At 36.0% G+C, this 17,682-nt stretch overlaps 1 long non-coding RNA gene across 5 annotated transcripts; it reads left to right on the plus strand.

Annotated features, from left to right (window-relative positions):
* Positions 1–13,441: 13,441 nt before the first annotated feature.
* Positions 13,442–16,599, plus strand: LOC127698535 (uncharacterized). Of its 5 annotated transcripts, none has more exons than XR_007980872.1 (4): positions 13,442–13,468; positions 15,142–15,358; positions 15,692–15,858; positions 16,531–16,599. It is a non-coding gene; the product is annotated as an uncharacterized LOC127698535 (long non-coding RNA). The 5 variants fall into 5 exon arrangements; XR_007980871.1 differs by lacking the exon at positions 13,442–13,468 and adding an exon at positions 13,931–13,967; XR_007980870.1 differs by lacking the exon at positions 13,442–13,468 and adding an exon at positions 14,027–14,134.
* Positions 16,600–17,682: the final 1,083 nt, after the last annotated feature.

Below are 17,682 nucleotides of genomic sequence, written 5' to 3' on the forward strand. Positions count from 1 at the left end.
ATTTTGAGTTTTCAACTAATTATTGCCCTTAGTAATACGTGGCATGTATCAGGGAACATTAGGAAGAGCTTGGACTACTAAAGTATATTGTAACAAGCCAGAAATGGAAACAAAAAAAGATTTTAAACTTTTAATGCCAAAAAAAAAAGAAGAAAGAAATATAGATTAGTTTTCTTAAAAGTGTTGAAATGAATTGTGTCCTTAATGTTTCAGTAGCATTTACTTATCAGGAGAAGAACAGTAATATTGAAATACATCAATGACCTTCCATAAACTTTGGTTCAAATTTCGAAGACGAGCTTATTAATAACAATAGAGTAAGTCTGGCTAAGAAGGTGAGGAAAGTTGGGACCACGTTCCATTTCAAAGGTAACCAGATACAATTTGAATTAAGTTCTGACATTGTAGACATTATTGAAAAAGCAGTTGAGTTCATTGAAAGCAAAAGGCCCGCCAGAGCTACGAAGCTTGCTTCTTGAAGAGTCGATACAACTACTAAAGAAGCGTAACAAGCTGACCCGAATAGCCGACAAGTGGGAGGGTGGCTGGAATACAGTTCGAGAGTATCTCTCAGATCATGTCGCCAGTAATTCTGTCGGCAAAGGCAGAAAAAAACATGGCCGTGAAAGGCCCGCAGAAGCTGCAGGAGCGCCAAGTGAAGGTACAGATAATGGTGGAGGCGTTACTAATACTATTTCTACTCAACAGCCTTTTCGTAGCAGCCAGGGCCAAGCTGGTCCGAGTAGACAAGCTAGGTCCGGAGACATGTGCTATTTATATGCGAACATCGGGCACTGTGCTATAGATTGCCGAGCTAAGGACAAAAAATCTGGAAACAGTTTCAGCAGAGGAAGTGCTGTTTAAACAGTATGGACCACGCAATGACGTTTTTCAGGTACATGATAATATAAACATGTTTAGCTCTTATTGTGATTACGAAGAGGGTTTCAAATATATTCATGTGAAAGGTAGATTACAAAAATCTCTTTATTTTTGGTAAAATATTGGAGCGTCTAATTTTATCCATGATGTTATTGAAAATTGGTATGAAATTCAAATGAGAAATGAACCAGATAGTATAATTTTCCAAAAATAATAAATTTGATTTCAAGCATGAACAATTTGTAGTTTTAGCTATTAAAGATCTTGTTATATCAGGGGCAGCTGAGGTCGTTTTGGAAAGACCACATGTAATAAATTCCCTTACGGTATCTGTTAGTTCTAAAGGTAAAGAAAGGTTAATATTGGATTTACGTCATGTCAATGAGCATGTCTGCGTGTTTTGATTTTATCTTTGATTTGAAGTCGGGCTATCATCACTTAGACGCCTTCCATTCACACAGAAAATATTAAGTTTTCAATGGAAAAACAGGTTTTATGTTTTTTACAAAAGATATCAGATCGCTAGTTAACATTAAAAATTGGCGGAAAGACGGGATAAAAGTAGTCATGTATTTAGACGACGGGTTTAGCGTAGCCGAAACGTCAGATATCTGTACTTTACAATCTCTAAAAGTGGAAACAGACCTAATTAATTTGGGGTTTGTTCCTAATAAAGATAAATGCAACTGGACCACTTTTCAAGATATTGACTGGTTAAGTTTTCACTGGGATTTGAAATTTGGAAACTTTCAATTCCAATAAAAAAAAACTTTGTGATATTGTACAACTATGCTATTTATTACAAACAGCACTGCTGTAAGAGTTAAAATCAGAGATTTAACCGGATTTTGTGGTCATATTATCTAATCGAATCCTGCTATTTGTAATGTAACGCTGATTATGACTAAATATTTTCTCAGTGATCAATCAACGTGAGCATTTGGGATCAATGTGTAAACATTTAATAATGTAATATTTTAATGTTTTGTAAATATTGACCTCTAGTTAATTTGACTTTATAACTGTTTATTTGTGTACAGAGAAAATTAATGACGCAAGGCTAATTTGACAAATGGCTAGTTTTATTATCTGCAGTTAAAGTTGAACTGTCAGATGTAATTAAGACAAGTAGCGATGTCTTGGGGTGTAGGGTAATAAAATAAGTTATGCCTATTTGTTTTGTCTAGAGTGAAAGTAATTAAACTCTATGATAAAGGTTAGTTGGTCAGAGACTGGCAGATTGGGTATCAGCTGTGATACTGGAAGGATGTGATTTTCCTTGAAGTCTTGAATCAGTATAGATTCTGGAGGACTTGTATAAAAGTTTATATGTTTAAACTTTGTTGCTAATAATTTGTCAATGAGTCTGAAGTAATGTACATTTGTGAATAAACTTGTAAATAGATACCGTATTATTTAGTTAATGGAATTTACCACAGGATACATTGTCGTGCCATAGTATGGCTATGTCCGTCCGTCTGTGTCGAGGTCGTTCCTCCCCTCGGTCACGTTACAATTTTTGGTGGCAGCGGTGGGATATTATTAACATGGATTAGTTTATTTCTATTATAAGGATTGATGTGCAATTTGGAATTCAACAATGTATTTACGCAAATTAAATTCAGTGGATTTATAGTAATATTCCGATAATTTTGTATGAGAGGATTATTGCAAATAGAATAAAATATTTCTTGTGCGTAACCAAAGTAACTGTGTGACTGTAATTAAATTGTTATAAAATGGATAAACGTGATTCTTCTGATAGAGAAATTTATTTCGGAGGTGCAAGACCTAAAGTATCAATGGATACGGGAATAGGATTAAGTTCAACTGTGTTATCAGCTTCAACGCCTAGAATGATTGAAACCCAAAGAGAAATACAGCGTTTAACTAAAGAGTATGAAACTCTTCAGGATGAAATTTCAAGTGCTCCGACCCCGAAAAGATCATCAATTCCATCTGTGTTCCAACCTTCTCGTAATCAAGGATCGAATTCACATAAGCATATGGGATCTGAAAAGCCAGTTGTCCGACCCTCTAAATATGATGGTTCTGTTCCTTGGGAAGATTACAAAATTCAGTTTGAAATGATATCCGAATTAAATTGTTGGACGGATAATCAGAATGCAATGTTTCTTGTGACAAGTCTAAGCGGGAATGCGCAAAGTGTTTTAGCCGATATTGATCCGATAAAGCGTAAAGATTATCAATCGATATGTGCAGCATTAACAAGTAGATTTGGAACCGAAAACAGAACAGAGCTTTTCCGTGTGCAGCTTAAGAATATCCGTAAAAGAAGAGATCAAGAATTGCCTGAATTGGCACAACATATCAAGAGACTAAGCCGTAAAGCATATCCCAAAGCTCAATTGGAACTACAAGAGATGTTGAGCCGAGATCATTTCATTGATGCATTAGATGACGCGGATACACGGTTGCGTATACATCAGGCTCACCCAAAGACACTAGATGATGCAGTTAAGTTGGCTGTTGAGCTTGAGGCTTTTTATATTGCGGATAAACAGAGGTACAAACCTGCAAGTGTTCGAAATTTTGCTATATCGGAAAGTTCAGAAGTGTCTGGTCAAATCAAAACATTATCTGATGTGGTAGAGGAACTTCAACGTGAGCTTCAGTTTCTTAAGCGCGATATGAGTCAACAGAGACGCGGATTTAATAACAATAACAACAAGCCGGGGAAAAGGGGATGTTGGACTTGTGGAAAGACAGATCATATTAGAAGAAATTGCCCTAATGATGACAAAAGTCACACAAATTCTCAACAAAAAGACAGAGTTAGAACCGGTCGTGTAGCGAGTGGAGATGGAGGAATGTATATTCCTGGTAAATTTCAAGGTACAAACGTTCAATGTTTAGTAGATACAGGTGCAAATGTGACAATTTTGAATGATAAGGTATACGATTCTCTGTCCGATGGAAACAGAGTGGTGTTGCGTCCAACACATACAAACATGAAACTTGCCGACGGTAAACCACTTAAAGTTAGAGGAATAGGTAAAATGAACGTTGAAATTGGGAGCACACTTCTCACACACGATGTGTGGGTAGCTGATATAGATGAAGATATAGACTGTATTATCGGTGTTGACTTCATGAAACAAAATATGTGTTACATTGATGTGGCTAACAATACAATGACTGTTAACAAAGAACGGATATCTTGTGCAGTAGTAAATACACAAGGTGTGCGATGTTGTCGGGTTGCTGTGTCAGAGACAACAGTTATTCCGCCGGGTGTCGAGCAGATTATTCCGGGGAAAGTTATTGATATTGGTTATGCTCCAGAAAGTAGCATGTTAGTAGCTTCAGATAAATTTGTGAAGAAACATCAGCTCCTGTTGGCTAAAACAGTTGTTAATTCATCATCAAATGTCGTTCCGATTCAAGTTTTGAACGCAACAGATAAGTCTGTTAAAGTGTATGAAAAAACTATTGAAACGCCATGTGAAGCAGTAACAGTACTTAACGAGTCAGCTTGTTCTCTAGATTTGTCAAAAGAAGATATTCCAGAACATTTATCTTGTTTATCATGTTTATATACAAATAGTATTAGTGACTTGGTTTACCGTATTCAAAATTCAGAACCAGCAAAATCAAGAGATGTTCATTACAACAGATCTGGACTAAAACCATATCATGGAGATTTTGACAATTGGCTAATTAAAACGGTAATTCAAAAAGACACCGAGTCTCACGCTACCGCAATCGAAGAAAATGACATTGAGTCTGACATTGAATTGAGTGAAAATGAACAGTGCGATATGTCTAATTTTCCAACTGACAATATTGAATACGGTCGCGGACATCGTGTGAAACGTCCACCCAACAGATTCGTACCTGATTAGAATTTTTTCGAAGCTTATAAACTATGAACATTTAAAATGAACATTGAAATTAACATTGCATGTTTTCATGATTATGATTGAATTATTTGATTTATTTTATTTTTCAAATGTTGAAATTGTTTTTATTTTATTGTGCCAGAGTGTAAATTGTTTTTGATACATTTTGATTTTTCCTTGTATATTTTATTGCGTATTGTTGTTTTATTTTTGAAAAGTGGTCTTCCATACTTTAATAAGTTAAATATGTTTTTTTTATAACATGTGAGACACATGTTTTTCAAAGAGGGAGGCAATGTAATATTTTAATGTTTTGTAAATATTGACCTCTAGTTAATTTGACTTTATAACTGTTTATTTGTGTACAGAGAAAATTAATGACGCAAGGCTAATTTGACAAATGGCTAGTTTTATTATCTGCAGTTAAAGTTGAACTGTCAGATGTAATTAAGACAAGTAGCGATGTCTTGGGGTGTAGGGTAATAAAATAAGTTATGCCTATTTGTTTTGTCTAGAGTGAAAGTAATTAAACTCTATGATAAAGGTTAGTTGGTCAGAGACTGGCAGATTGGGTATCAGCTGTGATACTGGAAGGATGTGATTTTCCTTGAAGTCTTGAATCAGTATAGATTCTGGAGGACTTGTATAAAAGTTTATATGTTTAAACTTTGTTGCTAATAATTTGTCAATGAGTCTGAAGTAATGTACATTTGTGAATAAACTTGTAAATAGATACCGTATTATTTAGTTAATGGAATTTACCACAGGATACATTGTCGTGCCATAGTATGGCTATGTCCGTCCGTCTGTGTCGAGGTCGTTCCTCCCCTCGGTCACGTTACAATAACGTTCCAAGATTGTATTGAAAAGTAGAAAACCTTCTGAATTGTTTAAAATTTACACAGATTTTCATTTAATTTACGGATGCGAGTGATATATTATGTCGCAGATTCATCTTATGTTTTTCATAATCCTAAGAAATTTAGAAGTTCCCATGGAAAGAGATAAAAGCGTTACACATTTGTTTGAAATCTTTTAATAAATTACTTTAAAATAGTATGGTTATTGTACACACGGACAATCAAAATGCTGTGAGTATAGTGCAGAAAGGCAGTAATGTGTCCGAGTAACAGAACCTAGCATTGGACATTTTTAAAACTTGTGTTTTACCTAATATTTCGTTACACGTACAGTGGATCCCTGGGAGCAAAGCGAAAAAGCTGATTTATTAAGTAGAATAGTAGATGTAGATAACTTAGCTGTTTCCCCTGAATTTTGTTAGATTTCTTGATTAGATGTGGGGCCCACATTATGTTAATAGATTGCAATTGCGAACACTAAAAATGCAAAAACAAAATGATTAAGTTCGCTTTATTCGAACCCTGGTACATCTGCTGCAGACGCTTTCAAATGTAACTGGGCTTTTGAAAATAATTCGTAAGTCCCTCCAGTCTCTCTAGCATCTAAGACAAATAACCATTTAGTTAAACGCAGAGCAAAATGTTCTTTTGTTGTCCCTAGATGGCATTCGGCACCATTTTGGCCTTTAATGTTTTATGAGAATTTATGGTACAAGGAATATATGGACGACGCATAACTTGAATTCTATGTTTCCCGGTTCAATCATTCAGTAAAACTGAATGCTAATGTTTAATTTTTAATGCAGAGGACGTTTGTCACTGGGCATGGTGTTATTTGGTCAGTGCACTATGTTTTTCAGCTGTATTGTGTTGCTGGACTTACTTTTGTAATGTAGTTGGTCATTGGACCTCTGAGATGTACCTTTTGGAGTCGTTAAGACTGTCTTGTGTTCAACACTGGGTGATAGTTGGTCACTGATGGCTCAGTGACCATTAGGTTATTATATTTATCTATTTTAAGTTGGTTTAATGTTTTCCTTTCAAATTAAAAAAAAAGATTTGTTTACAGAGAATTTTTTCATCCAGATTTTGGATAAACAATGGGATTGTACAAAGTTCAAAATTGAAAAGGCTTTTGTTTCATTTGCGTTCCACAATTATTGATTCGAGAGAAAAGACTACTGTTTCCAGGTATGCTAAAAGTTTTAAAACAGATTTTTGTCCAGGACGCTAAAATATCCAGAAAATCAACTCAATTCTACAGGCAAGTGAACTGTACATAAGCCTTTATTTACAACATCTAATCTAGACAGAAAAAAACATTTTAGTTCAGTTGAAACAGCTTTATACAGTATACAGTGGGCTCACAAGTTAGCAAATTTAGCTGATCCTTGCGATTCTGATTTAGTTCATAGTATAGTAGAGTCTTCAAAAATAGAATACGAAAAGGCCTGAACAGAAGAAGGAACCCACGGATGCTACTACTATAAAAACTTTATAGTAAATTTTATAATCACAGGACACTTTATAATTTACGTTTAAGATATAGTAAATTAAGGCCATTCACCTATCTTTCAAATCAGAATTTTTAGATAATTTTCATCTCTAGCTGCAAAACAGAGTGCTACAGGAAATGGAAAAGCGTGGTTATAGCAAAAACTTTTGCATCATTGTGTCCCGCATTTAAGGCAGGTGACATCATTGTATCTATGATGAGATTATTTGAACTCTGATATGTATATTTTTGATCAATTATATATGTCAAGAAATATAATAATTTTGTTTTAAGAAAACAAATGCAAAATTGTCATACACACGTAGAAGAGAAATTGTCTAAACTCCTTTTTGTTTCCATCGGATTAGATGACAATTTATTTGGACTAAATTTGGCTTGACATAAACCTTAATGCGGAATGTGAATTTTATATTTGTATTAATAGATGATACATATGTTTGTATTATACCTAGAGTGGGGGTATATTACATTCACCTTGTCCGTCTGTGGGTTTGTCCGTTTGTCCAAAAACTCATGTATGTCGATAGGTTGCATTATTGCTTTTGTATACCAAATATTCTGACATTCTCATATATTATAATTTTGTATAAACTTACCAATTTGATTCGTTCTGAAAGAATCACATGTTCAAAGGTAGACTGAAAAGTAAGATTGCACAGTTATTTCTAAAATATCTAAAAATAGAAATCCAAAAACCTCAATACACTGTGACACAGCTGTAACAGCCATTCAACTGAAGTTGTGCTCTAATTCTGGCGTATAGACTATAATGCTATAACAATTGTAGCATTTGTATCAGGTTATATAAGGTATAATAAGGGTATATCAACTTCAAGAAGTCTATCGACTCAGACTTCCTCCTTAGTCGATATACTTCTTTCAAAGACCCCAAACAAAGGCTACAGTTGTTAAATTAATTTCATTGCATACAATTCAAAAGATAATAAAACAGAACTGTTAAGAAATTAAAAAAAATATCTATTTATCATAAGTGTTATGTCAAACCGTATCTGTTGTTGGATATACTGAATAACTGAATAAGCCGACTATCGCAATTAGGATACAGCCATATTTGCATAACGGTTATCAGGTTAAACCGTTATACAATTTTATACACATATATAATGGTTAAAACATCTACTTACGCATTTTTTCGTCATTTAATAGTGTTTGATCTCTGTTCCCTTCTATTTTATTATGTATCAGTCATTGTGAAGATTGTGAAGATTGCGCAGTGCAGATTAGTAGATTCAGGTTTAAGGTTATATTTTAGTAAATAACGTATAAATCCGTTTAAGTCATGTCAACTTTTCAACTGATTTTTATAGTTTTTTCTTATGCTGTGCTGTAACACCACTGTCCCGAGTTAGGGGAGAATTAAGCGCCTTCAAACATGTTTAATACCGCCACATTCTTTATGTGCATGTCCCAAGTCAAGAGCCTGTAGTTCAGTGGTTGTCGTTGGTTCATTATTGTCATATTTGTTTTTCGTAAATTGTTTTGTTATAGATAAGGCCGTTAGTTTTCTCAATTGAACTGTTTCACATTTTTCATGTCGGCGCCTTTTATAGCCGGTATTGGTTTTTTCTCATTGTTGAAGGCCGTACGGTTGCCTTTGATTGCTAACATCCACTTCATTTGAACTTTGTGGATAGTTGTCTCATTGGCAATCATACCACATCTCCTTATTTTTATATCAATATCATTTAACATGAAAATAATATCTATTTATCATATGTGTTATGTCAAACCGTATCCGTTATTGGATATACTGAATAAGCCGACTATCGCAATTAGGATACAGCCATATTTGCATAACGGTTAAACCGTTATACAATTTTACACACATTTATAATGGTTAAAACATCTACTTACGCATTTTTCCGTCATTTAATAGTGTTTGATCTCTGTTCCCTTCTATTTTATTATGTATCAGTCATTGTGAAGATTGTGAAGATTGCGCAGTGCAGATTAGTAGATTCAGGTTTAAGGTTATATTTCAGGAATTAGAAAGGAATACCTTTACAACACTTAAAAGACCTTTCGATAGTAAAAATGCGTTAAAATATAACAATATGTACAGCTTGCAAGTACAATTGTTGTATTATTATCATTACATGAAATTCTGAAGAAAACAAAGAAGAACAAAGGAACTCTTACGAAACATAATTTTGTTGACATAGAAATTGTTTTTAAAATTTCCAAAATCCCAGAACATCCAGGAGGCCTACCAATTATTCAAAGATTAGCAAGAAACAAATTTGATATGACACTATTTGTGTGATCTATATATAATTTAGTTCAGAGCAATGTGTCTCTAGTCACATCAGTTTATATGTGAGTTTATTATATCAATATCATTTATTTTCATTTATTTCATTTAAATGTTGAACGTTGTTTCCTGTTTCCTGATTATTATTTTTTTATCACGCATACATTTATATCATTCTTGTTATCTGGTCATTTTTGATTTGTATCAATACTATTGCAATATTTTCTGAATATGTTCACATTTGTTGCTTTTGTGTATTTTTTCTAAGACGTTAGACTTAAAAAAAATCTATGGGAATATGGGAACAACTTTGTTTGAGGGAGTTGGAACCTTTGTTTCTTAATAATTTCTAAATGTTTCAACAAACAATTTCAGAAAATCAATCTATAAATATTTTCAGAACCGAAGCACTGACTACTGAGTTGATGATACCTTCAGGGGCTAATAGTGCACCAGCAGTTGTATCGACTCTTCATAATATTAAACAAAATTACACCTCTTATTTTTTTAGGTTTCCCTTTACAAAGAATAGATTTTGCAAGGGGCGAGAGTATTATTTATCGCAGTATCTCTAGTTTATTATTTGTTAATTTCTATTTGTAGAAAAATTGATCATGATATGCTTCACCATTTGAATATTTTTTTTTATTATGTTTAGTTTGTCCAGAATTATGCCTCTAGTGCCTTCACCTAGGGAATTTTGACCCTTTTCAAAACCAACCTTGTCATCGCAACTCTTCATGTATGGTTTATCGTATATAAATGAAACTTAATGCATTGTAAGTTCCTAATTTGCATATGTGCATGTTGATAAGTTGTTGCTGTCCAATTAATTTGTTTTAGAGTTACGCCCCTTTCAACTTTTTGTCTCTGTCCAGCATCGATCCTGTCATCGCAACTCCTCCTTCGTGTTAAATCGTATCTACAAGAAACTTTGTAGAATGTTCGATCCTTATATACAGATGTGCATGTCGGTAAGATGATCCAATCCATTGAGACATGCCTTTTAACATGTTGGTTATCTTCAGCACCTAGCTGGTCATCGCAACTCATATTTCGTTGTTTATTATATATATACGGAAGTTAGTACCACGGTTAGATCTTATATGCAACCGTGCATGTGGATAGTATATTCCAGGTCATTGAGTTATTATAGAGCAATGCCTCATTGCACTTAGACTACGTTATCCTGTCCTACAACTCTTTCAAAGCATTAGGGACGCCATCATGTTTTGATTGACCCTTATGGAGATAACCACAGATATAATCTATTTATTCTAGTCACAATTTCGTCTTTTCTTCGTCAGAAACAACAACAAATGCGACTTATCGCCGAATTTTCACTTGTCATCGGATAAAAAAGTACCCCTTTTCTACTTATGTTCATACGAAAACCAGTTCTTTCCCAAAAGCAATTTAAGGTAAGTTAATTTTTCAGCAAAAGCAAGACTAAGACATTGTTTTGACATTAAATGACTGTCATTTTATTTCAACTTATGACATAGACACAATGCATGTTTGAAATTGCCAAATTTAATATAGAAAGCAATTGACCGCAAATTAGTGGTTTCCCTCCTATAAGTAAAAAAACACAATTCAAACATTAGAAGCTTTTTCCATTCTTATAAACATTGGTCATATCTATTGTTTATATTCATGTTCAGTCAACGTTTTGCTGAACAATTCGTTTGGTATAAAATTACCGTTCTAAAATGGCTATGTTGTCTAAGTTCATTCTTTTTGTTGTGGGGATGTATAAGTACCCTGCCACGTCCACTCTGAGTTTTTGTTAGATGTATTTCTGCTTTGTATCGATCTGATGTGTTGAGCCCTTTTCTACTGATTTTTATAGTTTGTTCTTATGTTGTACTGTTAAACCACTATCCCAGGTTAGGGGAGGGTTGGCGCGCCTTCAAACTAGTTCAACTCCGCCACATTCTGTGCCTGTCCCAAGTCAGGAGCCTTTTTATAGTAAAAAGACAACATGTTGGCAAAAATTTTGTGATGTATTGATTTCTATTTGTTTTCCTACTGTGGAATGTTATGACTTGGTATAAACGTGTATCAAAAATTAAAAAAAAATCACTTTAAATTCAATTTTCAACATTTTTAAAGCAAATTGTGTAGCTGCAAGACAATAAGTTTATCCGTGAAGTTCTTCTGATGTATGGTTACTTTAATTTTCAATAGTATTTTATGTTTGGGCTTCTATTTTTTATTTTATAAATTCTCCAAGATAATTCAACAAATTAGAACTGATGATATTGGAACAATCTTAATAAGGTCACTAAAATATCCATATTAGGTTTTCATTGTATAACCCAAATGATACTACTAGTCCAGGATCCAAGGTCATACAGAAGAACAATTTTAATCAGTCCTCCTAGACGACTGAACACGTGTTCTCCGATCAAATAACAGAATCGTTTACTTATAATTCCAGTCCTTGTAAGTCTATCTTCAAGAATAAGACAAAACATTTCACAGCCTAGATATGATGCATTAATGCGGATGAATTTGCAATTTGCAAACTATATTTGAAATTTTGAAAAACACATTAAAAAGACAAAAATTACAAAGCGAAAATATCCAAGAGTGAGGTACCCATCAATGCTCCTTTAGATGTTCAATTCAGAATTGTTTGTCTACATTGAATTACGTCATAATTACTTACGTTCAACCGATTGACAAACTGATATACTTTGAGCACAACTTTATCAACAGGGCACATTTTTGCCACTTAACAAATATATGTGTACAATTTCTGGTTCTTACGACTTTATCTCACATTTCATAACATTTCTACAAACAATATGAATGCCTATAAGAGCAACATTGAATCCCGACTCAAGTCTAGATTTTAGTCTGTTAGTTGAGCCGGCTGAAGACCGTTATTTAAAATTTATCGAAAAAGTACCTCAAAGGTTAAATACATTTTTATCCTAACTTATGTTTAAATTATAGTATGTTTGATCATATCTGTCAATCGTTGAAGACTTTCTGCGCGATTGTATACTTCGTATAAGAGAGCCAATGTTTTAAGAGGCGAATAGTTTATTGTCATTTTTGTCCAATTTCCGATTGTGATATTTTGACAAAGTGTACAGTCGCATAGCGGGTGATGCATGCATAGCAGAACATGTTTATCTTGCCTCCTTTTGAAGTCCATGTAAGCTGTAATTGTTCGCTACAATGATTTCTTTCTTCTTAATCGATTAAAGTCTAAATTTTGGAATGTCATAAATATAAACAAATACCGTTTTTGTCGTCCTTAATTGATCAGTGATACAAGATTATAGTATTGTAACTTTTCAAACATGTTTATATCAGTTAACTTTCATAGTGTAAATACAACCAGACTCAAGCTAGCGAACACTAAGCCAGCGAACAATAAGATGCATCAAGCTAGCGAACAATAAGCCAGCGAACAATAAGAAAACGCGCCAACATGATCATGCCTAAAAACCGAAGACTTGCAATAACACAAAACGTCCTTTTAATTCTAATGAAACTAATTTCCAGTAGGAGAACGAAATGCAATTCCATTTTAATACAGACAAAGTTAATTAGTTATTCGTGTATCTAATACAACTGTTTTTTAACCGGACATCTAAAATTCCTATTAGGTAATCCTTTCTCTTTTTAGTGCTGTCTGATTAGACATGGGTTTGTTGTTTTTATAATAATGAAACTAAACTAGTGTACATGTAACGATACAAATAAATCTTCTACTTTACATATGCGTTTGAAAAGAAAAGAAAAATAAATCATCTGATTTTGGAACGTCCAGTATTTTTTGTTAGATTTTCTTTAGAAATAAAAGCATTATACGCAGTTTTCTTCTTTTGTCAAAGAACTAGTTCATTTTTCTAATTATTCAAAAGTATGTCGTCACTCTGGTAATGTATTTACTATATTTCGAAAGGAAGAGTGATAAGTGTAAGAGAGGCACCCAAATAGAACGTAAAAAGAATTGACATAAAGATTTTAGTCCAAAGTTGAGGTAGGGTGACCCTACCACCATCCAATTTTAATTCATAAAAAGTCCCTACGGCAAAGCTTTTGTCCACACTAGGTACAAATGATAGGCAATTGCCTTAGGTTGCCTGGACCCAAAGACCCAGGTGGGTAAAGTTACGGAACTTTTTAAAGTGAGGTCCAAAGTTGGGGTAGGGTGACCCTACCACCATCCAATTTTAATTCATAAAAAAGTCCCTACATCAAAACTTTTGTCCACACTAGGTACAAATGATAAACAATTGCCTAAGGTTGCCTGGACCCAAAGACCCAGGTGAGTTAAGTTATGGAACTTGTTAAATTGAGGTCAAAAGTTGGGGTAGGGTAACCCTACCCCACCCAATTTTAATTCATAAAAAAGTCACTATGGCAAAGCTTTTGTCCACACTAGGTACAAATGATAGGCAATTGCCTAAGGTTGCCTGGACCCAAAGATCTAGGTGGGTAAAGTTACAGACTTTTATTATTGAGGTCCAAAGTTGGGGTAGGGTGACCTAACACCCACCTAATTATAATTCATAAAAAAGTCCCTACGGCAAAGCTTTTGTCCACACTAGGTACAAATAATAGGCAATTGCCTAAGGTTGCTTGGACCTAAGGACCCAGGTTGGTAAAGTTACGGAACTTTTTTAATTGAGGTCCAAAGTTGGGGTAGGGTGACCCTACCACCACCCAATTTTAATTCATAAAAAAATCCCTACGGCAAAGCTTTTGTCCACACTAGGTACAAATGATAAGCAATTGCCTAAGGTTACCTGGACCCAAAGACCCAGGTGGGTAAAGTTACGGAACTTTTTTAATCGAGGTCCAAAGTTGGGGTAGGGTGACCCAACCCCCTCCCTTCTTTAATTCATAAAAATGTCACTACGGCAAAGCTTTTGTCCACACTAGGTACAAATGATAGGCAATTGCCTAAGGTTGCCTGGACCCAAAGACCCAGGTGGGTAAAGTTACGGAACTTTTTTAATTGAGGTCCAAAGTTGGGGTAGGGTGACCCAACCCCCTCACTTCTTTAATTCATAAAAAAGTACCTTCGGCAAAGCTTTTGTCCACACTAGGTACAAATGATAGGCAATTGCCTAAGGTTGCCTAGACCCAAAGACCCAGGTGGGTAAAGTTACGGAACTTTTTTAATTGAGGTCCAAGTTGGGGTAGGGTGACCCAACCCCCTCCCTTCTTTAATTCATAAAAAAGTCCCTACCGCAAAGCTTTTGTCCACACTAGGTACAAATGATAGGCAATTGCCTAAGGTTGCCTGGACCCAAAGACCCAGGTGGGTAAAGTTACGGAACTTTTTTAATTGAGGCCCAAAGTTGGGTGGGGTGGGTAGAGTGACCCTACCCCACCCAATTTTAATTCATAAAAAAGTCCCTGCATCAAAACTTTTGTCCACACTAAGTACAAATGATAAACAATTGCCTAAGGTTGCCTGGACCCAAAGAACCAGGTGAGTTAAGTTACGGAACTTGTTTAATTGAGGTCCAAAGTTGGGGTAGGGTGACCCTACCCCACCCAATTTTAATTCATAAAAAAGTCACTACGGCAAAGCTTTTGTCCACACTAGGTACAAATGATAGGCATTTGCCTAAGGTTGCCTGGACCCAAAGACCCAGGTGGGTAAAGTTACGGAACTTTTTTAATTGAGGTCCAAAGTTGGGGTAGGGTGACCTAACCCCCACCCAATTTTAATTCACAAAAAAGTCCCTACGGCAAAGCTTTTGTTCACACTAGGTACAAATGATAGGCAATTGCCTAAGGTTGCCTGGACCTAAGGACCCAGGTGGGTAAAGTTACGGAACTTTTTTAATTGAGATCCAAAGTTGGGGTAGGGTGACCCAACCCCCTCCCTTCTTTAATTCATAAAAAAAGTCCCTACGGCAAAGCTTTTGTCCAAACTAGGTACAAATGATAGGCAATTGCCTAAGGTTGCCTGGACCTAAAGACCAAGGTGGGTAAAGTTACGGAACTTTTTAAATTGAGGTCCAAAGTTGGGGTAGGGTGACCCTACCACCATCCAATTTTAATTCATAAAAAAGTCCCTACATCAAAACTTTTGTCCACACTAGGTACAAATGATAAACAATTGCCTAAGGTTGCCTGGACCCAAAGACCCAGGTGAGTTAAGTTACGGAACTTGTTTAATTGAGGTCCAAAGTTGGGGTAGGGTGACCCTACCCCACCCAATTTTAATTCATAAAAAAGTCCCTACGGCAAAGCTTTTGTCCACACTAGGTACAAATGATAGGCAATTGCCTAAGGTTGCCTGGACCTAAGGACCCAGGTGGGTAAAGTTACGGAACTTTTTTAATTGAGGTCCAAAGTTGGGGTAGGGTGACCCAACCCCCTCCCTTCTTTAATTCATAAAAAAATCCCTACGGCAAAGCTTTTGTCCACACTAGGAACAAATGATAGGCAATTGCCTTAGGTTGCCTGGACCCAAAGACCCAGGTGGGTAAAGTTACGGAACTTTTTAAATTGACGTATTGAGGTCCAAAGTTGGGGTAGGGTGACCCTACCACCACCTAATTTTAATTCATAAAAAAGTCCCTACGGCAAAGCTTTTGTCCACACCAGGTACAAATGATAGGCAATTGCCTAAGGTTGCCTGGACCAAAAGACCCAGGTGGGTCAAGTTACGGAACTTTTTAAATTGAGGTCCAAAGGTGGAGAAGGGTGACCCTACCACCACCAAATTTTAATTCATAAAAAAGACCCTACGGCAAAGCTTTTATCCACACTAGGTATAAATGATAGGCAATTGCCTAAGGTTGCCTGGACCCAAAGACCCAGGTGGGTAAAGTTACGGAACTTTTATAATTGATGTCCAAAGCTGGGATATGGTGACCCAACCCCCTCCCTTCTTTAATTCATTAAAAATTTCCTACGGCAAAGCTTTTGTCCACACTAGGCACAAATGATAGGCAATTGCCTAAGGTTGCCTGGACCTAAAGACCCAGGTGGGTTAAGTTACGGAACTTTTTTAATTGAGGTCCAAAGTTGGGGTAGGGTGACCCCCCCCCCTTCTTTAATTCATAAAAAATACCATACGGCAAAGCTTTTGTCAACACTAGATACAAATGATAGGCAATTGCCTAAGGTTGCCTGGACCTAAAGACCCAGGTGGGTAAAGTTACGGAACTTTTTTAATTGAGGTCCAAAGTTGGGGTAGGGAGACCCAACCCCTCCCTTCTTTAATTCATTAAAAAGTACCTACGGCAAAGCTTTTGTCCACACTAGGTACAAATGATAGGCAATTGCCTAAGGTTGCCTGGACCCAAAGACCCAGGTGGGTAAAGTTACGGAACTTTTAGATTGAGGTCCAAAGTTGGGGTAGGGAGACCCAACCCCCACCCATTTTTAATTCATAAAAAAGTCCCTACGGCAAAGCTTTTGTCCACACTAGGTATAAATGATAGGCAATTGCCTAAGGTTCCCTGGACCCAAAGACCCAGGTGGGTAAAGTGACGGAACTTTTATAATTGAGGTCCAAAGTTGGGATATGGTGACCCAACCCCCTCCCTTCTTTAATTCATTAAAAATTTCCTACGGCAAAGCTTTTGTCCACACTAGGAACAAATGATAGGCAATTGCCTTAGGTTGCCTGGACCCAAAGACCCAGGTGGGTAAAGTTACGGAACTTTTTAAATTGACGTATTGAGGTCCAAAGTTGGGGTAGGGTGACCCAACCCCCTCCCTTCTTTAATTCATAAAAAAGTCCCTACGGCAAAGCTTTTGTCCACACTAGGTACAAATGATAGGCAATTGCCTAAGGTTGCCTGGACCCAAAGACCCAGGTGGTTAAAGTTACGGAACTTTTTTAATTTAGGTCCAAAGTTGGGGTAGGGTGACCCTACCACCATCCAATTTTAATTCATAAAAAAGTCCCTTCATCAAAACTTTTGTCCACACTAGGTACAAATGATAAACAATTACCTAAGGTTGCCTGGACCCAAAGACCCAGGTGAGTTAAGTTACGGAACTTGTTTAATTGAGGTCCAAAGTTGGGGTAGGGTGACCCTACCCCACCCAATTTTAATTCATAACTACGGCAAAGCTTTTGTCCACACTAGGTACAAATGATAGGCAATTGCCTAAGGTTGCCTGGACCCAAAGACCCAGGTGGGTTAAGTTACGGAACTTTTTAGATTGAGGTCCAAAGTTGGGGTAGGGAGACCCAAGCCCAACCCAATTTTAATTCATAAAAAAGTCCCTACGGCAAACTTTTGTCCACACTAGGTATAAATGATAGGCAATTGCCAAAGGTTCCCTGGA

This window comes from Mytilus californianus, unplaced genomic scaffold (assembly GCF_021869535.1).
Source record: "Mytilus californianus isolate M0D057914Y unplaced genomic scaffold, xbMytCali1.0.p SCAF_4, whole genome shotgun sequence".
NCBI classification, from domain to species: Eukaryota; Metazoa; Mollusca; class Bivalvia; order Mytilida; family Mytilidae; genus Mytilus; species Mytilus californianus.